This window comes from Garra rufa, chromosome 20, assembly GCF_049309525.1.
Source record: "Garra rufa chromosome 20, GarRuf1.0, whole genome shotgun sequence".
Taxonomy (NCBI): Eukaryota; Metazoa; Chordata; class Actinopteri; order Cypriniformes; family Cyprinidae; genus Garra; species Garra rufa.
Genome location: NC_133380.1, coordinates 32,255,704 through 32,281,034, shown reverse-complemented (window position 1 = coordinate 32,281,034; position 25,331 = coordinate 32,255,704). Strand labels below are relative to the sequence as shown.

Sequence of the window (25,331 nt, the reverse complement as noted above, 5' to 3'; positions counted from 1 at the left end):
TTGGTCACTGGCCACCCTCGACCAAAAGAAAGCTGCATCTGCCAAAACCCGGGATTGAACCAGGGACCTTTAGATCTTCAGTCTAACGCTCTCCCAACTGAGCTATTTCGGCCACATCCACCTAGGGTTTGGTCTGCAGGGGTTTACGTGACACCACCCGTCACTTTGAGAGAAGAGCAGAGACGAGCTAACAGAGAACAAAAGACGTTGGCCCGTACGGGGATCGAACCCGCGACCTTGGCGTTATTAGCACCACGCTCTAACCAACTGAGCTAACCGGCCTGGCTCCGGCCAGACGTCTGCCCAATTTCCCCAAAGTTTGCTGACTGCTCGTGGGCCCCTTAGCAGGCAGAAAAGCTTCAGGACCAAGCCTGACCACTGGCTCGTCCGGGATTTGAACCCGGGACCTCTCGCACCCAAAGCGAGAATCATACCCCTAGACCAACGAGCCACGCTCACGCAGCTGGCGCACCGCCGCCTGTCCTCGAGCGACGCTCTTCACGTGGCTTTGAATGCAGGGAGCATCCGGAAGTCTGCGCTTGTGGCAAAAAGCACCTCGATTTCTGAGAAACTTGTTTCTGCCCTGCTCTACTCACCCTGTTACGGTCCTCAGGGGTGCAGACTTACTTGACCGCAACAGTCACTTCTGATACAGGATCACAATCTTGTGAAAGCCAAGTGGATCGTTTGTAATAAAGCAACAACAACAAGAAAGCCCAAAAAACAACATTAAAAACACTGAATGAAACAAGCAAGCATTAGAAGAAATGAGTCTAAAAACAAACAAGTTGGCGGCGATCATAATAACCAAAAGCAAAGAAGACAAATAGCAACAACAAAAGAAAGAAAAAATTAACTGCAATGGAAGAAATGACACACCTCGAGACAAGGTCAAAGGCAAAGGAATGAAAGTGGGCCTTTGAATGGATTCAATAATGGTGGTGGACCTAACAGGGAGAAGATTCTGCCTTCTGCGGCCAGGGGAATTAGCTCAAATGGTAGAGCGCTCGCTTAGCATGCGAGAGGTAGCGGGATCGATGCCCGCATTCTCCAAAGGGCTCCTGCCCTTTTAACCATTACACCATGGAACCTTGACGAGAGAGGCCGCTGCTCAGAGGTAGTACATTATATGGGTTCGTGGAAATTTCCCCATTCATTTAAATTGCCATTGGGCAAATAGTGGTTCGGTGGGACCGTAGTGTGGATTTGGATCCCGTTTGCAGATTATTTAACTGGCCAACGGGACGTTTCGACTTACTTTTTTTTCCGTTGGGGTAGTCGGGACCAATAGGGCTGCGGACGCCTCTAGGGGGCGATGAGCCCCCACTGGCCTACCCCCCACTGCCCCAGCCCTCCCCCCCCACTGTCCTTGAACCTATTATTCGTCCATTTTCCATTGCTTTGCGAGGCAAAGTGGGGAATTTGCTCCCACGAACCTACTATTTGTCCATTTCTCATTTGAGTGAATGACTGCGGTGGGGGTCTTCGTCCCAGCGACCCTCTATTTGTCCACAGCCCTACCGGTTTGATGGGGGGACCCCCGTCCCACGAACCCACTATTTGTCCATTTGCCCATTATTGTTACGGAACGGCCGCGGAACCCCCCGGGACCCCCTCCCCGGCCACTAGCCCCGCCCCCAAGGTCCCACGAACCCACTATTTGTCCATTTGCCCATTATTTTTACGGAACGTCCCCGGAACCCCCCGGGACCCCCTCCCCGGCCACGAGCCCCGCCCCCGAGGTCCCACGAACCTACTATTTGTCCATTTCTCATTTGAGTGAATGACTCCGGTGGGGGTCTTCGTCCCAGCGACCCTCTATTTGTCCACAGCCCTACCGGTTTGATGGGGGGACCCCCGTCCCACGAACCCACTATTTGTCCATTTGCCCATTATTGTTACGGAACGTCCCCGGAACCCCCCGGGACCCCCTCCCCGGCCACGAGCCCCGCCCCCAAGGTCCCACGAACCCACTATTTGTCCATTTGCCCATTATTGTTACGGAACGTCCCCGGAACCCCCCGGGACCCCCTCCCCGGCCACTAGCCCCGCCCCCAAGGTCCCGCGAACCCACTATTTGTCCATTTGCCCATTATTGTTACGGAACGTCCCCGGAACCCCCCGGGACCCCCTCCCCGGCCACTAGCCCCGCCCCCAAGGTCCCACGAACCCACTATTTGTCCATTTGCCCATTATTGTTACGGAACGTCCCCGGAACCCCCCGGGACCCCCTCCCCGGCCACGAGCCCCGCCCCCCAGGTCCCACGAACCCACTATTTGTCCATTTGCCCATTACTGTTACGGAACGCCCGCGGAACCCCACGGAACCTCCTCCCCGGCCACGAGCCCCGCCCCCCTGGTCCCACGAACCCACTATTTGTCCATTTGCAGCTATTTTTGTAGTTCCAAGACGAAAGGTCATAGGGACCCAGGATTTGAGATTTGAGCAACTCGGGGACCCCACGCTCAGGCCCCCGAAGCACGAGCCCATAGCACCACGGGAAAAAAAGTGCGTCATCCTAGGGCCCCGCGCTTTCGGGGGCACGCTCGGGGAGGCCCCGGGAGCCGCCGTGCCGAGTTTCGTGCTCCTGGGACGTTTCTGAAAAAATCCCACCTGCAATTTATTTGAATGGGTTCGGCCTAGCGGGTTCGTGGACACGCTTCCGAAAGGGCCGATCGAGCTGAAATCGAAACCGTTGGCTCGAGGGGACCCCCTCGACCGGTCGCCAAAGTCTCGCGAACGTACGACCTTCTTTAGGGGTCAAAAGGTCAAAAAAGGGAGCGCGCGTCCACCAAACCTCTACGCGTTTAAATGGGAAGCGGGACGTCCCCAGTTCTGAGACGATGGGTGGTAGGAACCCGAGATTTGAGATTCTGGCATCTCGGGGGCCCCTCGCTCAGGCCCCCGAAGCAGGAGCTCATCGGACCGCAGGAAAAAAAGCGCGTCGTCCTAGGGCCACGCGCTTTCGGAGCCTCGCTTGGGGGGCCCCCGAGAGCCACCGTGCCGAATTTCGGGTCCCTGGGACGTTTCTGAAAAAATCCCACCTGCCATTTATTTGAATGGGTTCGGCCTAGCGGGTTCGTGGACGTCTCCCGTTCGGACACGCTGGGTCGTAGGGCCACGAGATTCGAGATCTGCGCATCTCTGGGGCCCCTCGATCGCACCCCCGAAGCACGAAGCCCTAGGACCGCGGGAAAAAAAATACCCCTTTGACACTTTGAAATCACTCGAAAGGCTCTGACTGTGTAAGAGTCTAAGAAGACTGAGGGAGATATTTTGTGCAGGAGGCTCTCGATTTTTCCTTCGTCCTAGGGCCTGGCGCTTTTGGCGCCTCGCTCTGGGATGGCCCTGGAGCCACCGTGCCGAATTTCGGGCCCCTGGGACGTTTCTGAAAAAATCCCACCTGCAATTTATTTGAATGGGTTCGGCCTAGCGGGTTCGTGGACACGCTTCCGAAAGGGACGATTGAGCTGAATTCGAAACCTTCGGCTCGAGGGGACCTCCTCGACCGGTCGGAAAAGTCCTGTGACCGTACGGCCTTTTTTAGGGGTCAAAAGGTTAAAAAAGGGAGCGCGCGTCCACCAAACCTGTACGCGTATAAATTGGAAGTGGGACGTCCCCCGTTCTGAGACGATGGGTGGTAGGGACCCGAGATTTGAGATTCTGGCATCTCGGGGGCCCCTCGCTCAGGCCCCCGAAGCACGAAACCATCGGACCGCGGGAAAAAAAACGTGTCGTCCTAGGGCTCCGCGCTTTCGGCGCCTAGCTCGGGGGGCCCCCGAGAGCCACCGTGCCGAGTTTCGTGATCCTGGGACGTTTCTAAAAAAATCCCACCTGCAATTTATTTGAATGGGTTCGGCCTAGCGGGTTCGTGGACACGCTTCCGAAAGGGACGATTGAGCTGAATTCGAAACCTTCGGCTCGAGGGGACCTCCTCGACCGGCCGGAAAAGTCCTGTGACCGTACGGCCTTTTTTAGGGGTCAAAAGGTCAAAAAAGGGAGCGCGCGTCCACCAAACCTGTACGCGTTTAAATGGGAAGCGGGACGTCCCCAGTTCTGAGACGATGGGTGGTAGGAACTCGAGATTTGAGATTCTGGCATCTCGGGGGCCCCTCGCTCAGTCCCCCGAAGCACGAGCCCATCGGACCGCGGGAAAAAAAGCGCGTCGTCCTAGGGCCACGCGCTTTCGGAGCCTCGCTTGGGGGGCCCCCGAGAGCCACCGTGCCGAATTTCGGGTCCCTGGGACGTTTCTAAAAAAATCCCACCTGCCATTTATTTGAATGGGTTCGGCCTAGCGGGTTCGTGGACGTCTCCCGTTCGGAGACGCTGGGTCGTAGGGCCACGAGATTCGAGATTTGCGCATCTCTGGGGCCCCTCGGTCGCACCCCCGAAGCACGAAGCCCTAGGACCTTGGGAAAAAAAATACCCCTTTGACACTTTGAAATCTCTCGAAAGGCTCTGACGGTTTAAGAGTCTAAGAGGACTGAGGGAGATATTTTGTTCAGGAGGCTCTCGATTTTTCCTTCGTCCTAGGGCCTGGCGCTTTTGGCGCCTCGCTCTGGGATGGCCCTGGAGCCACCGTGCCGAATTTCGGGCCCCTGGGACGTTTCTGAAAAAATCCCACCTGCAATTTATTTGAATGGGTTCGGCCTAGCGGGTTCGTGGACACGCTTCCGAAAGGGACGATTGAGCTGAAATCGAAACCTTCGGCTCGAGGGGACCTCCTCGACCGGTCGGAAAAGTCCTGTGACCGTACGGCCTTTTTTAGGGGTCAAAAGGTCAAAAAAGGGAGCGCGCGTCCACCAAACCTGTACGCGTATAAATTGGAAGTGGGACGTCCCCCGTTCTGAGACGATGGGTGGTAGGGACCCGAGATTTGAGATTCTGGCATCTCGGGGGCCCCTCGCTCAGGCCCCCGAAGCACGAAACCATCGGACCGCGGGAAAAAAAACGTGTCGTCCTAGGGCTCCGCGCTTTCGGCGCCTAGCTCGGGGGGCCCCCGAGAGCCACCGTGCCGAGTTTCGTGATCCTGGGACGTTTCTAAAAAAATCCCACCTGCAATTTATTTGAATGGGTTCGGCCTAGCGGGTTCGTGGACACGCTTCCGAAAGGGACGATTGAGCTGAATTCGAAACCTTCGGCTCGAGGGGACCTCCTCGACCGGTCGGAAAAGTCCTGTGACCGTACGGCCTTTTTTAGGGGTCAAAAGGTCAAAAAAGGGAGCGCGCGTCCACCTGCCATTTATTTGAATGGGTTCGGCCTAGCGGGTTCGTGGACGTCTCCCGTTCGGAGACGCTGGGTCGTAGGGCCACGAGATTTGAGATTTGAGCATCTCTGGGGCCCCTCGATCGCACCCCCGAAGCACGAAGCCCTAGGACCTCGGGGAAAAAAATACCCCTTTGACACTTTGAAATCTCTCGAAAGGCTCTGACGGTTTAAGAGTCTAAGAGGACTGAGGGAGATATTTTGTGCAGGAGGCTCTCGATTTTTCCTTCGTCCTAGGGCCTGGCGCTTTTGGCGCCTCGCTCTGGGATGGCCCTGGAGCCACCGTGCCGAATTTCGGGCCCCTGGGACGTTTCTGAAAAAATCCCACCTGCAATTTATTTGAATGGGTTCGGCCTAGCGGGTTCGTGGACACGCTTTCGAAAGGGCCGATCGAGCTGAAATCGAAACCTTTGGCTCGAGGGGACCCCCTCAGCCAGTAGCCAAAGTCCTGCGACCGTACGTCCTTCTTTAGGGGTCAAAAGGTCAAAAAAGGGAGCGCGCGTCCACCAAACCTGTACGCGTTTAAATGGGAAGTGGGACGTCCCCCGTTCTGAGACGATGGGCGGTAGGAACTCGAGATTTGAGATTCTGGCATCTCGGGGGCCCCTCGCTCAGGCCCCCAAAGCACGAAACCATCGGACCTCGGGAAAAAAAGCGCGTCGTCCTAGGGCCCCGCGCTTTCGGCGCCTCGCTCGGGGGGCCCCCGAGAGCCGCCGTGCCGAGTTTCGTGCTCCTGGGACGTTTCTGAAAAAATCCCACCTGCAATTTATTTGAATGGGTTCGGCCTAGCGGGTTCGTGGACGTCCCCCGTTTGGAGACGCTGGATCGTGGGGCAACGAGATTCGAGATTCTCGCATCTCTGGGGCCCCTCACTGGCGCCCCCAAAGCACAAAGCCCTAGGACCTTGTGTTTTTATCAGCAATACTGGGATGTTTATATACATGACGAAATGTCCATTTCCAATTTATTCAGCGGGCCCTTCATAATGCTCCCGTGGACATTCATTTTTATGCAAATTCTACAGTATTTTGAGACAAAACTTACATAAATGGATTCCACTGAGTGTGCTGAGTACAGTAGAGGTGTTTTCATCAACAAAATTGCACATACTTATTAAAAAATACACTTTATTGAAGTGTCCACGGAAGCAGTATGTCAGGCCCGTCAAATAAGTTCAGCGTGGACAAAAAAATTGGGTGTCCGTATCTCCGGCCCCCGGGGGGGTAGGGACTTGGGGCAGGTGGCATCGGAAAGAGGTCCACGTGGTCTAATAATACCCTGAGATTGGTGGAGTTTGCCCCCGTTTTGGGTGAGTTACAGCCGGTCAAATTTTGGTACTTTTTGTCTTTGGGGATCCGTATCTCAGGCCCCCGGGGGCCTATCGACTCGGGAGTGGTGGCGTCAAACATGGCCCCTCGAGGGCTACAAACGAGCCGAGTTTCAAGTCTCTGGGACATGTCCTTCCGTTTGACCCCCTTAACTCTGGGGGGCCGTATCTCCGGCCCCCGGGGGCCAATCGACTCCGGACAAGTGGCGTTCGGTAGGCCTAGGGACGGTTCAACTTTGACCCAAATTTCTTTAAGATTGCCCCCGTATTGGGTGAGTTATGGCCGGTCAAAATTTGGGACTTTTCACATAAGGAAACGTCCATTTCCAATTTATTCAGCGGGCCCTCCATAATGCTCCCGTGGACATTAATTTCTATGCAAATTCTACAGTATTTTGAGATAAAACTTACATAAATGGATTCCACTGAGTGTGCTGAGTACAGTAGATGTGTTTTTATCAACAATATTGGTGATGTTTATGTACATGACGAAATGTCCATTTCCAATTTATTCAGGCCCGTCAAATAAATTGGAAATGGACATGCACCATATGTGGTGAAATACTCGAAAACTCAACGTGAAATCCCCAATTTTGTTCATTTGTATGCAAATTCTACAGTATTATGACATGAAACTCACATAAACGGATTCCAATGAGTGTACTGAGTACAGTAGATGTGTTTTTATCAACAATATTGGTGATGTTTATGTACCTGACGAAATGTCCATTTCCAATTTATTCAGCCCCGTCAAATAAATTGGAAATGGACATGCACCATATGTGGTGAAATTACCGAAAATCCACAATTTGAAATCCACAATTTTTTTCATTTGTATGCAAATTCTACAGTATTATGAGATAAAACTTACATTAATGGATTCCACTGAGTGTGCTGAGTACAGTAGATGTGTTTTTCTCAACAATATTCGTGATGTTTATGTCCATGACAAAATGTCCATTTCCAATTTATTCAGCCCCGTCAAATAAGTTGTGGGTGGACATGCACCATATGTGGTGAAATACTCGAAAACTCAACATGAAATCCACAATTTTGTTCATTTGTATGCAAATTCTACAGTATTATGAGATAATACTTACATAAATGGATTCCATTGAGTGTGCTGAGTACAGTAGATGTGTTTTTATCAACAATATTGGTGATGTTTATGTACATGACAAAATGTCCATTTCCAATTTATTGAGCCCCGTCAAATAAGTTGTGGGTGGACATGCACCATATGTGGTGAAATACTCGAAAACTCAACGTGAAATCTCCAATTTTCTTCATTTGTATGCAAATTCTACAGTATTATGACATGAAACTCACATAAACGGATTACAATGAGTGTACTGAGTACAGTAGATGTGTTTTTATCAACAATATTGGTGATGTTTATGTACCTGACGAAATGTCCATTTCCAATTTATTCAGCGGGCCCTCCATAATGCTCCCGTGGACATTCATTTCTATGCAAATTCTACAGTATTATGACATGAAACTCACATAAACGGATTCCAATGAGTGTACTGAGTACAGTAGATGTGTTTTTATCAACAATATTGGTGATGTTTATGTACATGACAAAATGTCCATTTCCAATTTATTCAGCCCCGTCAAATAAGTTGTGGGTGGACATGCACCATATGTGGTGAAATACTCGAAAACTCAACGTGAAATCCCCAATTTTCTTCATTTGTATGCAAATTATACAGTATTATGACATGAAACTCACATAAACGGATTCCAATGAGTGTGCTGAGTACAGTAGATGTGTTTTTATCAACAATATTGGTGATGTTTATGTACATGACAAAATGTCCATTTCCAATTTATTCAGCCCACGTCAAATAAATTGGAAATGGACATGCACCATATGTGGTGAAATTACCGAAAATCCACAATTTGAAATCCACAATTTTGTTCATTTGTATGCAAATTATACAGTATTATGACATGAAACTCACATAAACGGATTCCAATGAGTGTACTGAGTACAGTAGATGTGTTTTTATCAACAATATTGGTGATGTTTATGTACATGACAAAATGTCCATTTCCAATTTATTCAGCCCCGTCAAATAAGTTGTGGGTGGACATGCACCATATGTGGTGAAATACTCGAAAACTCAACGTGAAATCCCCAATTTTCTTCATTTGTATGCAAATTATACAGTATTATGACATGAAACTCACATAAACGGATTCCAATGAGTGTACTGAGTACAGTAGATGTGTTTTTATCAACAATATTGGTGATGTTTATGTACATGACAAAATGTCCATTTCCAATTTATTCAGCCCCGTCAAATAAGTTGTGGGTGGACATGCACCATATGTGGTGAAATACTCGAAAACTCAACGTGAAATCCACAATTTTGTTCATTTGTATGCAAATTGTACAGTATTATGACATGAAACTTTCATCACTGGATTCCACTGAGTGTGCTGAGTACAGTAGAGGTGTTTTTTTTTTTTTTCAACAATATTGGGATGTTAATTGACATGACAAAATGTCCATTTCCAATTTATTCAGCGGGCCCTTCATAATGCTCCCGTGGACATTCATTTTTATGCAAATTCTACAGTATTTTGAGACAAAACTTACATAAATGGATTCCACTGAGTGTGCTGAGTACAGTAGAGGTGTTTTCATCAACAAAATTGCACATACTTATTAAAAAATACACTTTATTGAAGTGTCCACAGAAGCAGTATGTCAGGCCCGTCAAATAAGTTGAGCGTGGACATAAAATTTGGGGGTCCGTATCTCCGGCCCCCGGGGGGGTAGGGACTTGGGGCAGGTGGCATCGGAAAGAGGTCCACGTGGTCTAATAATATCCTGAGTTTGGTGGAGTTTGCCCCCGTTTTGGGTGTGTTACAGCCGGTCAAATTTTGGTACTTTTTGTCTTTGGGGATCCGTATCTCAGGCCCCCGGGGGCCTATCGACTCGGGAGTGGTGGCTTCAAACATGGCCCCTCGAGGGCTACAAACGAGCCGAGTTTCAAGTCTCTGGGACATGTCCTTCCGTTTGACCCCCTTAACTCTGGGGGGCCATATCTCCGGCCCCCGGGGGCCTATCGACTCGGGACAGGTGGCGTTCGGTAGGCCTAGGGACGGTTCAACTTTGACCCAAATTTCTTTAAGATTGCCCCCGTATTGGGTGAGTTATGGCCGGTCAAATTTTGGGACTTTTCACATGACGAAACGTCCATTTCCAATTTATTCAGCGGGCCCTCCATAATGCTCCCGTGGACATTCATTTCTATGCAAATTCTACAGTATTATGACATGAAACTTACATCATTGGATTCCACTGAGTGTGCTGAGTACAGTAGATGTTTTTTTATCCAAAATATTGGGATGTATATTGACATGACAAAATGTCCATTTCCAATGTATTCAGTCCCGTCAAATAAATTGTGGGTGGACATGCACCATATGTGGTGAAATACTCGAAAACTCAACGTGAAATCCCCAATTTTGTTCATTTGTATGCAAATTCTACAGTATTATGACATGAAACTCACATAAACGGATTCCAATGAGTGTACTGAGTACAGTAGATGTGTTTTTATCAACAATATTGGTGATGTTTATGTACATGACAAAATGTCCATTTCCAATTTATTCAGCCCCGTCAAATAAGTTGTGGGTGGACATGCACCATATGTGGTGAAATACTCGAAAACTCAACGTGAAATCCCCAATTTTGTTCATTTGTATGCAAATTGTACAGTATTATGACATGAAACTTTCATCATTGGATTCCACTGAGTGTGCTGAGTACAGTAGAGGTGTTTTTTTTTTTTTCAACAATATTGGGATGTTAATTGACATGACAAAATGTCCATTTCCAATTTATTCAGCGGGCCCTTCATAATGCTCCCGTGGACATTCATTTTTATGCAAATTCTACAGTATTATGAGATAAAACTTACATAAATGGATTCCAATGAGTGTACTGAGTACAGTAGATGTGTTTTTATCAACAATATTGGTGATCTTTATGTACATGACAAAATGTCCATTTCCAATTTATTCAGCCCACGTCAAATAAATTGGAAATGGACATGCACCATATGTGGTGAAATTACCGAAAATCCACAATTTGAAATCCACAATTTTGTTCATTTGTATGCAAATTCTACAGTATTATGAGATAAAACTTACATAAATGGATTCCACTGAGTGTGCTGAGTACAGTAGAGGTCTTTTTATCAACAATATTGGTGATGTTTATGTACATGACAGAATGTCCATTTCCAATTTATTCAGCCCCATCAAATAAGTTGTAGGTGGACATGCACCATATGTGGTGAAATACTCGAAAACTCAACGTGAAATCCCCAATTTTGTTCATTTGTATGCAAATTGTACAGTATTATGACATGAAACTTTCATCATTGGATTCCACTGAGTGTGCTGAGTACAGTAGAGGTGTTTTTTTTTTTTCAACAATATTGGGATGTTAATTGACATGACAAAATGTCCATTTCCAATTTATTCAGCGGGCCCTTCATAATGCTCCCGTGGACATTCATTTTTATGCAAATTCTACAGTATTATGAGATAAAACTTACATAAATGGATTCCACTGAGTGTGCTGAGTACAGTAGAGGTGTTTTTATCAACAATATTGGGATGGTTATTGACATGACGAAATGTCCATTTCCAATTTATTCAGCGGGCCCTTAATAATGCTCCCGTGGACATTCATTTTTATGCAAATTCTACAGTATTTTGAGACAAAACTTACATAAATGGATTCCACTGAGTGTGCTGAGTACAGTAGAGGTGTTTTCATCAACAAAATTGCACATACTTATTAAAAAATACACTTTATTGAAGTGTCCACGGAAGCAGTATGTCAGGCCCGTCAAATAAGTTGAGCGTGGACAAAAAATTTGGGGGTCCGTATCTCCGGCCCCCGGGGGGGTAGGGACTTGGGGCAGGTGGCATCGGAAAGAGGTCCACGTGGTCTAATAATACCCTGAGATTGGTGGAGTTTGCCCCCGTTTTGGGTGAGTTACAGCTGGTCAAATTTTGGTACTTTTTGTCTTTGGGGATCCGTATCTCAAGCCCCCGGGGGCCTATCGACTCGGGAGTGGTGGCGTCAAACATGGCCCCTCGAGGGCTACAAACGAGCCGAGTTTCAAGTCTCTGGGACATGTCCTTCCGTTTGACCCCCTTAACTCTGGGGGGCCGTATCTCCGGCCCCCGGGGGCCAATCGACTCCGGACAAGTGGCGTTCGGTAGGCCTAGGGACGGTTCAACTTTGACCCAAATTTCTTTAAGATTGCCCCCGTTTTGGGTGAGATATGGCCGGTCAAAATTTGGGACTTTTCACATAAGGAAACGTCCATTTCCAATTTATTCAGCGGGCCCTCCATAATGCTCCCGTGGACATTAATTTCTATGCAAATTCTACAGTATTTTGAGATAAAACTTACATAAATGGATTCCACTGAGTGTGCTAAGTACAGTAGATGTGTTTTTATCAACAATATTGGTGATGTTTATGTACATGACAAAATGTCCATTTCCAATTTATTCGGCCCCGTCAAATAAGTTGTGGGTGGACATGCACCATATGTGGTGAAATACTCGAAAACTCAACGTGAAATCCACAATTTTGTTCATTTGTATGCAAATTGTACAGTATTATGACATGAAACTTTCATCATTGGATTCCACTGAGTGTGCTGAGTACAGTAGAGGTGTTTTTTTTTTTTCAACAATATTGAGATGTTAATTGACATGACAAAATGTCCATTTCCAATTTATTCAGCGGGCCCTTCATAATGCTCCCGTGGACATTCATTTTTATGCAAATTCTACAGTATTATGACATGAAACTCACATAAACGGATTCCAATGAGTGTACTGAGTACAGTAGAGGTGTTTTTATCAACAATATTGGTGACGTTTATGTACATGACAAAATGTCCATTTCCAATTTATTCAGCGGGCCCTTCATAATGCTCCCGTGGACATTCATTTTTATGCAAATTCTACAGTATTTTGAGACAAAACTTACATAAATGGATTCCACTGAGTGTGCTGAGTACAGTAGAGGTGTTTTCATCAACAAAATTGCACATACTTATTAAAAAATACACTTTATTGAAGTGTCCACGGAAGCAGTATGTCAGGCCCGTCAAATAAGTTGAGCGTGGACATAAAATTTGGGGGTCCGTATCTCCGGCCCCCGGGGGGGTAGGGACTTGGGGCAGGTGGCATCGGAAAGAGGTCCACGTGGTCTAATAATACCCTGAGATTGGTGGAGTTTGCCCCCGTTTTGGGTGAGTTACAGCCGGTCAAATTTTGGTACTTTTTGTCTTTGGGGATCCGTATCTCAAGCCCCCGGGGGCCTATCGACTCGGGAGTGGTGGCGTCAAACATGGCCCCTCGAGGGCTACAAACGAGCCGAGTTTCAAGTCTCTGGGACATGTCCTTCCGTTTGACCCCCTTAACTCTGGGGGGCCGTATCTCCGGCCCCCGGGGGCCAATCGACTCCGGACAAGTGGCGTTCGGTAGGCCTAGGGACGGTTCAACTTTGACCTAAATTTCTTTAAGATTGCCCCCGTTTTGGGTGAGATATGGCCGGTCAAAATTTGGGACTTTTCACATAAGGAAACGTCCATTTCCAATTTATTCAGCGGGCCCTCCATAATGCTCCCGTGGACATTAATTTCTATGCAAATTCTACAGTATTTTGAGATAAAACTTACATAAATGGATTCCACTGAGTGTGCTGAGTACAGTAGATGTGTTTTTATCAACAATATTGGTGATGTTTATGTACATGACAAAATGTCCATTTCCAATTTATTCAGCCCCGTCAAATAAGTTGTGGGTGGACATGCACCATATGTGGTGAAATACTCGAAAACTCAACGTGAAATCCACAATTTTGTTCATTTGTATGCAAATTGTACAGTATTATGACATGAAACTTTCATCATTGGATTCCACTGAGTGTGCTGAGTACAGTAGAGGTGTTTTTTTTTTTTTCAACAATATTGGGATGTTAATTGACATGACAAAATGTCCATTTCCAATTTATTCAGCGGGCCCTTCATAATGCTCCCGTGGACATTCATTTTTATGCAAATTCTACAGTATTATGAGATAAAACTTACATAAATGGATTCCACTGAGTGTGCTGAGTACAGTAGAGGTGTTTTTATCAACAATATTGGGATGGTTATTGACATGACGAAATGTCCATTTCCAATTTATTCAGCGGGCCCTTAATAATGCTCCCGTGGACATTCATTTTTATGCAAATTCTACAGTATTTTGAGACAAAACTTACATAAATGGATTCCACTGAGTGTACTGAGTACAGTAGAGGTGTTTTCATCAACAAAATTGCACATACTTATTAAAAAATACACTTTATTGAAGTGTCCACGGAAGCAGTATGTCAGGCCCGTCAAATAAGTTGAGCGTGGACAAAAAATTTGGGGGTCCGTATCTCCGGCCCCCGGGGGGGTAGGGACTTGGGGCAGGTGGCATCGGAAAGAGGTCCACGTGGTCTAATAATACCCTGAGATTGGTGGAGTTTGCCCCCGTTTTGGGTGAGTTACAGCTGGTCAAATTTTGGTACTTTTTGTCTTTGGGGATCCGTATCTCAAGCCCCCGGGGGCCTATCGACTCGGGAGTGGTGGCGTCAAACATGGCCCCTCGAGGGCTACAAACGAGCCAAGTTTCAAGTCTCTGGGACATGTCCTTCCGTTTGACCCCCTTAACTCTGGGGGGCCGTATCTCCGGCCCCCGGGGGCCAATCGACTCCGGACAAGTGGCGTTCGGTAGGCCTAGGGACGGTTCAACTTTGACCCAAATTTCTTTAAGATTGCCCCCGTTTTGGGTGAGATATGGCCGGTCAAAATTTGGGACTTTTCACATAAGGAAACGTCCATTTCCAATTTATTCAGCGGGCCCTCCATAATGCTCCCGTGGACATTAATTTCTATGCAAATTCTACAGTATTTTGAGATAAAACTTACATAAATGGATTCCACTGAGTGTGCTGAGTACAGTAGATGTGTTTTTATCAACAATATTGGTGATGTTTATGTACATGACAAAATGTCCATTTCCAATTTATTCGGCCCCGTCAAATAAGTTGTGGGTGGACATGCACCATATGTGGTGAAATACTCGAAAACTCAACGTGAAATCCACAATTTTGTTCATTTGTATGCAAATTGTACAGTATTATGACATGAAACTTTCATCATTGGATTCCACTGAGTGTGCTGAGTACAGTAGAGGTGTTTTTTTTTTTTCAACAATATTGGGATGTTAATTGACATGACAAAATGTCCATTTCCAATTTATTCAGCGGGCCCTTCATAATGCTCCCGTGGACATTCATTTTTATGCAAATTCTACAGTATTATGACATGAAACTCACATAAACGGATTCCAATGAGTGTACTGAGTACAGTAGAGGTGTTTTTATCAACAATATTGGTGACGTTTATGTACATGACAAAATGTCCATTTCCAATTTATTCAGCGGGCCCTTCATAATGCTCCCGTGGACATTCATTTTTATGCAAATTCTACAGTATTTTGAGATAAAACTTACATAAATGGATTCCACTGAGTGTGCTGAGTACAGTAGAGGTGTTTTCATCAACAAAATTGCACATACTTATTAAAAAATACACTTTATTGAAGTGTCCACAGAAGCAGTATGTCAGGCCCGTCAAATAAGTTGAGCGTGGACATAAAATTTGGGGGTCCGTATCTCCGGCCCCCGGGGGGGTAGGGACTTGGGGCAGGTGGCATCGTAAAGAGGTCCACGTGGTCTAATAATACCCTGAGTTTGGTGGAGTTTGCCCCCGTTTTGGGTGTGTTACAGCCGGTCAAATTTTGGTACTTTTTGTCTTTGGGGATCCGTATCTCAGGCCCCCGGGGGCCTATCGACTCGGGAGTGGTGGCGTCAAACACGGCCCCTCGAGGGCTACAAACGAGCCGAGTTTCCAGTCTCTGGGACATGTCCTTCCGTTTGACCCCCTTAACTCTGGGGGGCCGTATCTCCGGCCCCCGGGGGCCAATCGACTCCGGACAAGTGGCGTTCGGTAGGCCTAGGGACCGTTCAACTTTGACCCAAATTTCTTTAAGATTGCCCCCTTTTTGGGTGAGATATGGCCGGTCAAAATTTGGGACTTTTCACATAAGGAAACGTCCATTTCCAATTTATTCAGCGGTCCCTCCATAATGCTCCCGTGGACATTAATTTCTATGCAAATTCTACAGTATTTTGAGATAAAACTTACATAAATGGATTCCACTGAGTGTGCTGAGTACAGTAGATGTGTTTTTATCAACAATATGGGTGATGTTTATGTACATGACAAAATGTCCATTTCCAATTTATTCAGCCCCGTCAAATAAGTTGTGGGTGGACATGCACCATATGTGGTGAAATACTCGAAAACTCAACGTGAAATCCACAATTTTGTTCATTTGTATGCAAATTGTACAGTATTATGACATGAAACTTTCTTCATTGGATTCCACTGAGTGTGCTGAGTACAGTAGAGGTGTTTGTTTTTTTTTTCAACAATATTGGGATGTTAATTGACTTGACAAAATGTCAATTTCCAATTTATTCAGCGGGCCCTTCATAATGCTCCCGTGGACATTCATTTTTATGCAAATTCTACAGTATTTTGAGACAAAACTTACATAAATGGATTCCACTGAGTGTGCTGAGTACAGTAGAGGTGTTTTCATCAACAAAATTGCACATACTTATTAAAAAATACACTTTATTGAAGTGTCCACGGAAGCAGTATGTCAGGCCCGTCAAATAAGTTCAGCGTGGACAAAAAAATTGGGTGTCCGTATCTCCGGCCCCCGGGGGGGTAGGGACTTGGGGCAGGTGGCATCGGAAAGAGGTCCACGTGGTCTAATAATACCCTGAGATTGGTGGAGTTTGCCACCGTTTTGGGTGAGTTACAGCCGGTCAAATTTTGGTACTTTTTGTCTTTGGGGATCCGTATCTCAGGCCCCCGGGGGCCTATCGACTCGGGAGAGGTGGCTTCAAACATGGCCCCTCGAGGGCTACAAACGAGCCGAGTTTCAAGTCTCTGGGACATGTCCTTCCGTTTGACCCCCTTAACTCTGGGGGGCCGTATCTCCGGCCCCCGGGGGCCAATCGACTCCGGACAAGTGGCGTTCGGTAGGCCTAGGGACGGTTCAACTTTGACCCAAATTTCTTTAAGATTGCCCCCGTATTGGGTGAGTTATGGGCGGTCAAAATTTGGGACTTTTCACATAAGGAAACGTCCATTTCCAATTTATTCAGCGGGCCCTCTATAATGCTCCCGTGGACATTAATTTCTATGCAAATTCTACAGTATTTTGAGATAAAACTTACATAAATGGATTCCACTGAGTGTGCTGAGTACAGTAGATGTGTTTTTATCAACAATATTGGTGATGTTTATGTACATGACGAAATGTCCATTTCCAATTTATTCAGGCCCGTCAAATAAATTGGAAATGGACATGCACCATATGTGGTGAAATACTCGAAAACTCAACGTGAAATCCCCAATTTTGTTCATTTGTATGCAAATTCTACAGTATTATGACATGAAACTCACATAAACGGATTCCAATGAGTGTACTGAGTACAGTAGATGTGTTTTTATCAACAATATTGGTGATGTTTATGTACCTGACGAAATGTCCATTTCCAATTTATTCAGCGGGCCCTCCATAATGCTCCCGTGGACATTCATTTCTATGCAAATTCTACAGTATTATGACATTAAACTCACATAAATGGATTCCAATGAGTGTACTGAGTACAGTAGATGTGTTTTTATCAACAATATTGGTGATGTTTATGTACATGACAAAATGTCCATTTCCAATTTATTCAGCCCCGTCAAATAAGTTGTGGGTGGACATGCACCATATGTGGTGAAATACTCGAAAACTCAACGTGAAATCCCCAATTTTCTTCATTTGTATGCAAATTATACAGTATCATGACATGAAACTCACATAAACGGATTCCAATGAGTGTGCTGAGTACAGTAGATGTGTTTTTATCAACAATATTGGTGATGTTTATGTACATGACAAAATGTCCATTTCCAATTTATTCAGCCCACGTCAAATAAATTGGAAATGGACATGCACCATATGTGGTGAAATTACCGAAAATCCACAATTTGAAATCCACAATTTTGTTCATTTGTATGCAAATTATACAGTATTATGACATGAAACTCACATAAACGGATTCCAATGAGTGTACTGAGTACAGTAGATGTGTTTTTATCAACAATATTGGTGATGTTTATGTACATGACAAAATGTCCATTTCCAATTTATTCAGCCCCGTCACATAAGTTGTGGGTGGACATGCACCATATGTGGTGAAATACTCGAAAACTCAACGTGAAATCCCCAATTTTCTTAATTTGTATGCAAATTATACAGTATTATGACATGAAACTCACATAAATGGATTCCAATGAGTGTACTGAGTACAGTAGATGTGTTTTTATCAACAATATTGGTGATGTTTATGTACATGACAAAATGTCCATTTCCAATTTATTCAGCCCCGTCAAATAAGTTGTGGGTGGACATGCACCATATGTGGTGAAATACTCGAAAACTCAACGTGAAATCCACAATTTTGTTCATTTGTATGCAAATTGTACAGTTTTATGACATGAAACTTTCATCATTGGATTCCACTGAGTGTGCTGAGTACAGTAGAGGTGTTTTTTTTTTTTTCAACAATATTGGGATGTTAATTGACATGACAAAATGTCCATTTCCAATTTATTCAGCGGGCCCTTCATAATGCTCCCGTGGACATTCATTTTTATGCAAATTCTACAGTATTATGAGATAAAACTTACATAAATGGATTCCACTGAGTGTGCTGAGTACAGTAGAGGAGTATTTATCAACAATATTGGGATGGTTATTGACATGACGAAATGTCCATTTCCAATTTATTCAGCGGGCCCTTCATAATGCTCCCGTGGACATTCATTTTTATGCAAATTCTACAGTATTTTGAGATAAAACTTACATAAATGGATTCCACTGAGTGTGCTGAGTACAGTAGAGGTGTTATCATCAACATTATTGCACATACTTATTAAAAAATACACTTTATTGAAGTGTCCACGGAAGCAGTATGTCAGGCCCGTCAAATAAGTTGAGCGTGGACATAAAATTTGGGGGTCCGTATCTCCGGCCCCCGGGGGGGTAGGGACTTGGGGCAGGTGGCATCGGAAAGAGGTCCACGTGATCTAATAATACCCTGAGTTTGGTGGAGTTTGCCTCGTTTTGGGTGTGTTACAGCCGGTCAAATTTTGGTACTTTTTGTCTTTGGGGATCCGTATCTCAGGCCCCCGGGGGCCTATCGACTCGGGAGTGGTGGCCTCAAACATGGCCCCTCGAGGGCTACAAACGAGCCGAGTTTCAAGTCTCTGGGACATGTCCTTCCGTTTGACCCCCTTAACTCTGGGGGGCCGTATCTCCGGCCCCCGGGGGCCTATCGACTCGGGACAAGTGGCGTTCGGTAGGCCTAGGGGCGGTTCAACTTTGACCCAAATGTCTTTAAGATTGCCCCCGTTTTGCGTGAGTTATGGCCGGTCAAATTTTGGGACTTTTCACATGACGAAACGTCCATTTCCAATTTATTCAGCGGGCCCTCCATAATGCTCCCGTGAACATTCATTTCTATGCAAATTCTACAGTATTATGACATGAAACTCACATAAACGGATTCCAATGAGTGTACTGAGTACAGTAGATGTGTTTTTATCAACAATATTGGTGATGTTTATGTACCTGACGAAATGTCCATTTCCAATTTATTCAGCCCCGTCAAATAAATTGGAAATGGACATGCACCATATGTGGTGAAATTACCGAAAATCCACAATTTGAAATCCACAATTTTGTTCATTTGTATGCAAATTCTACAGTATTATGAGATAAAACTTTCATTAATGGATTCCACTGAGTGTGCTGAGTACAGTAGATGTGTTTTTAGTAAACAATATTGGTGATGTTTATGTCCATGACAAAATGTCCATTTCCAATTTATTCAGCCCCGTCAAATAAGTTGTGGGTGGACATGCACCATATGTGGTGAAATACTCGAAAACTCAACGTGAAATCCACTATTTTGTTCATTTGTATGCAAATTCTACAGTATTATGACATGAAACTCACATAAACGGATTCCAATGAGTGTACTGAGTACAGTAGATGTGTTTTTATCAACAATATTGGTGATGTTTATGTACCTGACGAAATGTCCATTTCCAATTTATTCAGCGGGCCCTTCATAATGCTCCCGTGGACATTCATTTTTATGCAAATTGTACAGTATTAAGACATGAAACTGACATAAATGGATTCCACTGAGTGTGCTGAGTACAGTAGAGGTGTTTTTATCCACAATATTGGGATGTATATTGACATGACAAAATGTCCATTTCCAATTTATTCAGCCCCGTCAAATGAATTGGAAATGGACATGCACCATATGTGGTGAAATTACCGAAAATCCACAATTTGAAATCCACAATTTTGTTCATTTGTATGCAAATTCTACAGTATTATGAGATAAAACTTACATAAATGGATTCCACTGAGTGTGCTGAGTAGAGTAGAGGTGTTTTTATTAACAATATTGGTGATGTTTATGTATATCCTCCTGAGACCCAAAGAAAAAAAGTGCCTCTTTTTTGTTGTTTTTTTGTGATTTCCTACATCCTTTGGGTTAAAAAAAAATTCTACAATTTAGAGTTTTTACGTTTTGTTTTTATTTTTAATTTTACAGCATGTCCACTGTAGTGGACCACAGGACCATTTTAGTTCGAAACGACAGCCAAACTCAGACAACAAAACTGTACAGAATATGGCTGTAAAGGGATATTAATCCAACATTTATGTAACAAAAACAAAACAACTGAAATCAAGCATTTTCCATAACTTGCAATGAGTCTGTTACGGCGCTGTGCAGGAATTTTGGCCCACTCATCTTGGCAGAATTGTTGTAATTCAGCCACATTGGAGGGTTTTCGAGCATGGACCGCCTTTTTAAGGTCATGCTGTGGGCATCTCAATAGGATTCAGGTCAGGACTTTGACTAGGCCACTCCAAAGTCTTCATTTTGTTTTTCTTCAACCATTCAGAAGTGAATTTACTGGTGTGCATTGTCCTTCTGCAGAACCACAGAGTGCGGTATCTTTCCTGTTCTTCCCTTTCTGTCTCTGTGTCTGTCTCAGTCTGCTCATCTGAGTCTCCTGCAATTTCTTCCTCTTCTTCAACATCTTCTTGTATGTTACATTCAAATTTATCCTCATCTGACAGCTGTAAGTCAGAGTCTCCCTCAACTATCTTATAAAAATCCTCTCTGCTTCAGTTCTGCCTCCTACAACATGCAGTCATTAATTACATTAAGATGGTCCTGATGTCCACTATAGTTGACATTTAAAAAAGGATGATATTTTGAAACATAAACAATTTAACAGCTTTGAAAGCTAAATGTATTGTTACTGACACTTTAATAAACAAATATATATGTGATAATAATAGTAAAAAACATGTAAAAAAGCTCAATTTTACATATCTCTGTCCTTCCCATAAAATGTGCTCATTTGAATGTCGGCCATTTTTGATTCAGTGTAAAAGTGGTTCCTAGCATGCCAGCCAATCAAGTGACATATCACTAGAAAGCCCAGGATGTCCTCTGCACAGTACAACAGGACTTGACAGAGTAGCTCAAAAAATTCAAAGAAAATTAATGAAAACACAAGGTCCACTACAGAGGACATAAGTCAATGGGCGGGGTCTCAGGAGGATATGACAAAATGTCCATTTCCAATTTATTCAGCCCCGTCAAATTAGTTATGGGTGGACATGCACCATATGTGATGAAATACTCGAAAACTCAACGTGAAATCCCCAATTTTGTTCATTTGTATGCAAATTCTACAGCATTACGAGATAAAACTTACATAAATTCCACTGAGTATGCTGAGTACAGTAGATGTGTTTTTATCAACAATATTGGTGATGTTTATGTACATGACAAAATGTCCATTTCCAATTTATTTAGCGGGCCTTTCATAATGCTCCCGTGGACATTCATTTTTATGCAAATTCTACAGTATTATGAGATGAAACCGACAGAATTGGCTTCCACTGAGTGTGCTGAGTACAGTAGAGGTGTTTTCATCAACAATATTGCACGTAGTTATTAAAAAACACACTTTATTGAATTGTCCACGGGAGCAGTATGAAGGGCCGGTCAAATAAGTTGCCGGTGGACATAAAGTTTGGGGGTCCGTATCTCCGGTCCCCGGAGGAGCAGCGGCTCGTGGCCGGTGTCGTCGGTTAGGTCTCCCGCGGGTCTAACGGGGCCCCGAGTCTGGTGCGGTTCGGCGTCGATTTGGCCGAGTGGTGGCCGGTCAAAGTTTTGGACTTTGGGGCTTTGGGGGGCTCTATCTCCGGCCCCCCGTGGAGTAGGGACTCGTGGCCTGCGTCGTCGGAGAGGGCACGGCGAGGGCTAACGATCGAGCCCGGTTGGGAGCCTCTAGGCCTCTTCTTTCGATTTGGCCCCCGAAATTAAGGGGGTCCCTATCTCGGGCCCCCGGTGGAGCAGCGACTCGTGGCCGGTGTCGTCGGGTAGGGCTCCCACGGGTCTAACCGGACCCCGATTTTGGTGCGGATCGGCGTCTATCCGGCCGAGTTATAGCCGGTCAAAGCGTGGGGCATGGGGGGTCCCTATCTCCGGCCCCCGGAGGGCTAGGGTCTCGGGGTAGGTGTCGTCGGATAGGAGCCGCGGAGCTCTAGGATCGACCCGAGTTTGGTGCGGTTCGGCGTCTATCCGGCCGAGTTATAGCCGGTCAAAGCGTGGGGCTTGGGGGGTCCCTATCTCCGGCCCCCGGAGGGCTAGGGTCTCGGGGTGGGTGTCGTCGGATAGGGGCCGCGGAGGTCTAGGATCGACCCGAGTTTGGTGCGGTTCGGCGTCTATTCGGCCGAGTTATAGCCGGTCAAAGCGTGGGGCCTTGGGGGTCCCTATCTCCGGCCCCCGGAGGGCTAGGGTCTCGGCGTGGGTGTCATCGGATAGGGGCCGCGGAGCTCTACGATCGACCCGAGTTTGGTGAGGATCGGCCCCGGCGTTCGCGAGTTATAGCCGTTTGAAAAAAGCGTCCCAAAAAGACGGGTTCAGAACCGAACCGCCCATCCGACGTTCCTCCGGGGACCGGGGCGGCACCCCGTCAGGCCGGGAATGGCGAGCCTCGGGCGGATCGGCCGGCCGCCTCTAGGAGGGTGGAAGTCAGGCACCGGAATCGTTCATCGACTTAGTCATTTTTTCGGGCGATGATTTGGCCGAGTGACAGCCGGTCAAATTGTGGGGTTTGGGGGGGCCCTATCTCCAGGCCCCGGGGGAGTAGGGACTCATGGCCTGCGTCGTCGGAGAGGGCCCAGCGAGGGCTATCGATCGAGTCCGGTCTAATTTTGGGACTGAGTCCGGTCTAATTTTGGGACTTTTTAAAATAAAGAAACGTCCATTTCCAATTTATTCAGCGGGCCCTTCATAGTGCTTCCGTGGACATTCATTTTTATGCAAATTCTACAGTATTATGACATGAAACTCACATAATTGGCTTCCACTGAGTGTGCTGAGTACAGTAGAGGTGTTTTTATCCACAATATTGTGATGTACAGTTACTTGACAAAATGTCCATTTCCAATTTATTCAGCCCCGTCGAATAAGTTGAGTGTGGACATGCACCATATGTGGTGAAATACTCGAAAACTCAACGTGAAATTCTCAATTTTGTTGATTTTTAAGCAAAATTGTGCAGTATTATGACATGAAACTCACATAAATGGATTCCAAGGGGTATGCCAAGTACAGTAGATGTGTTTTTATCAACAATATTGGGATTTTAATGTAAATGACGAAATGTCCATTTCCAATTTATTTAGCGGGCCTTTCATAATGCTCCCGTGGACATTCATTTTTATGCAAATTCTACAGTTTTATGACATGGAACTCACATAATTGGCTTCCTCTGAGTGTGCTGAGTACAGTAGAGGTGTTTTCATCAACAATATTGCATGTAGTTATTAAAAAAATACACTTTATTGAAGTGTCCACGGGAGCAGTATGGAGGGCCCGTCAAATAAGTTGCGCGTGGACAAAAAGTTTGGGGGTCCGTATCTCCGGCCCACGGAGGAGCAGCGGCTCGTGGTCGGTGTCGTCGGTTAGTTCTCCCACGGGTCTAACGGGGCCCTGAGTTTGGTGCAGTTCGGCCTCGATTCGGCCGAGTGACAGCCGGTCAAAGTTTTGGAGTTTAGGGTTTTGGGGGGCTTTATCTCCGGGCCCCGGGGGAGTAGGGACTCGTGGCCTACGTCGTCGGAGAGGGCCCGTTGAGGGCTATGGATCGAGTCTGGTCTAATTTTGGGGGCTTTTTAAAATAAAGAAATGTCCATTTCCAATTTATTCAGCGGGCCGTTCATAGTGCTCCCGTGGACATTAATTTTTATGCAAATTCTACAGTATTATGACATGAAACTCACATAATTGGCTTCCACTGAGTGTGCAGAGTACAGTAGAGGTGTTTTTATCCACAATATTGTGATGTATAGTTACTTGACAAAATGTCCATTTCCAATTTATTCAGCCCCGTCAAATAAGTTGAGGGTGGACATGCACCATATGTGGTGAAATACTCGAAATCTCAACGTGAAATTCTCAATGTTGTTGATTTGTAAGCAAAATTGTACAGTATTATGACATGAAACTCACATAAATGGATTCCAAGGGGTATGCCAAGTACAGTAAAGGTGTTTTTATCAAAAATATTGGGATTTTAATGTAAATGACAAAATGTCCATTTCCAATTTTTTTATCCCCTTCAAATAAGTTGAGGGTGGACATGCACCATATGTGGTGAAATACTCGAAAACTCAACGTGAAATTCACAATGTTGTTGATTTGTAAGCAAAATTGTACAGTATTATGATATGAAACTCACATAAATGGATTCCAATGAGTATGCTGAGTACAGTAGAGGTGTTTTTTATCAACAATATTGGGATTTTAATGTAAATGACGAAATGTCCATTTCCAATTTATTTAGCGGGCCTTTTATAATGCCCCCGTGGACATTCATTTTTATGCAAATTCTACAGTATTATGAAATGAAACTGAGAGAATTGGCTTCCACTGAGTGTGCTAAGTACAGTAGAGGTGTTTTCATAAAAATATTGCACATACTTATTAAAAAAATACACTTTAAAGAAGTGTCCACGGGAGCACTATGAAGGGCCCGTCAAATAAGTTGCGGGTGGACATAAAGTTTGTGGGTCCATATCTCGGGTCCCCGGTGGAGCAGCGACTCGGGGCGGGTGTCGTCGGTTAGGGCTGCCTCGGGTCTAACCGGACCCCGAGTTTGGGGTGGATCGGCGCCTATTCGGCCGAGTGGTAGCCGGTCAAAGTTTTATAGTTTGGGGCATTGGGGGGCTCTATCTCCGGGCCCCGGGGGAGTAGGGACTCGTGGCCTGCGTCGTCGGAGAGGGCCCGTTGAGGGCTATCGATCGAGCCTGGTTGGGAGCCTCTTGGCCTCTTCTTTCGATTTGGCCCCCGAAACTACGGGGGTCCATATCTCGGGCCCCCGGTGGAGCAGCGACCCGTGGCCAGTGTCGTCG

The 25,331-nt window shown here is 45.7% G+C and overlaps 4 non-coding genes across 4 annotated transcripts; 1 reads left to right on the top strand and 3 right to left on the bottom strand.

Moving 5' to 3' along the window:
- Positions 1-39: 39 nt before the first annotated feature.
- Positions 40-112, bottom strand: trnaf-gaa (transfer RNA phenylalanine (anticodon GAA)). Its single transcript has one exon. It is a non-coding gene; the product is annotated as a tRNA-Phe (tRNA).
- Positions 113-208: 96 nt separating this feature from the next.
- On the bottom strand, positions 209-282 carry trnai-aau (transfer RNA isoleucine (anticodon AAU)). Its single transcript has one exon. It is a non-coding gene; the product is annotated as a tRNA-Ile (tRNA).
- Positions 283-379: 97 nt separating this feature from the next.
- On the bottom strand, positions 380-451 carry trnap-ugg (transfer RNA proline (anticodon UGG)). The gene has a single exon. It is a non-coding gene; the product is annotated as a tRNA-Pro (tRNA).
- A 529-nt stretch (positions 452-980) lies between these two features.
- trnaa-agc (transfer RNA alanine (anticodon AGC)) lies at positions 981-1,053 on the top strand. Its single transcript has one exon. It is a non-coding gene; the product is annotated as a tRNA-Ala (tRNA).
- The last annotated feature ends 24,278 nt before the right edge of the window (positions 1,054-25,331 follow it).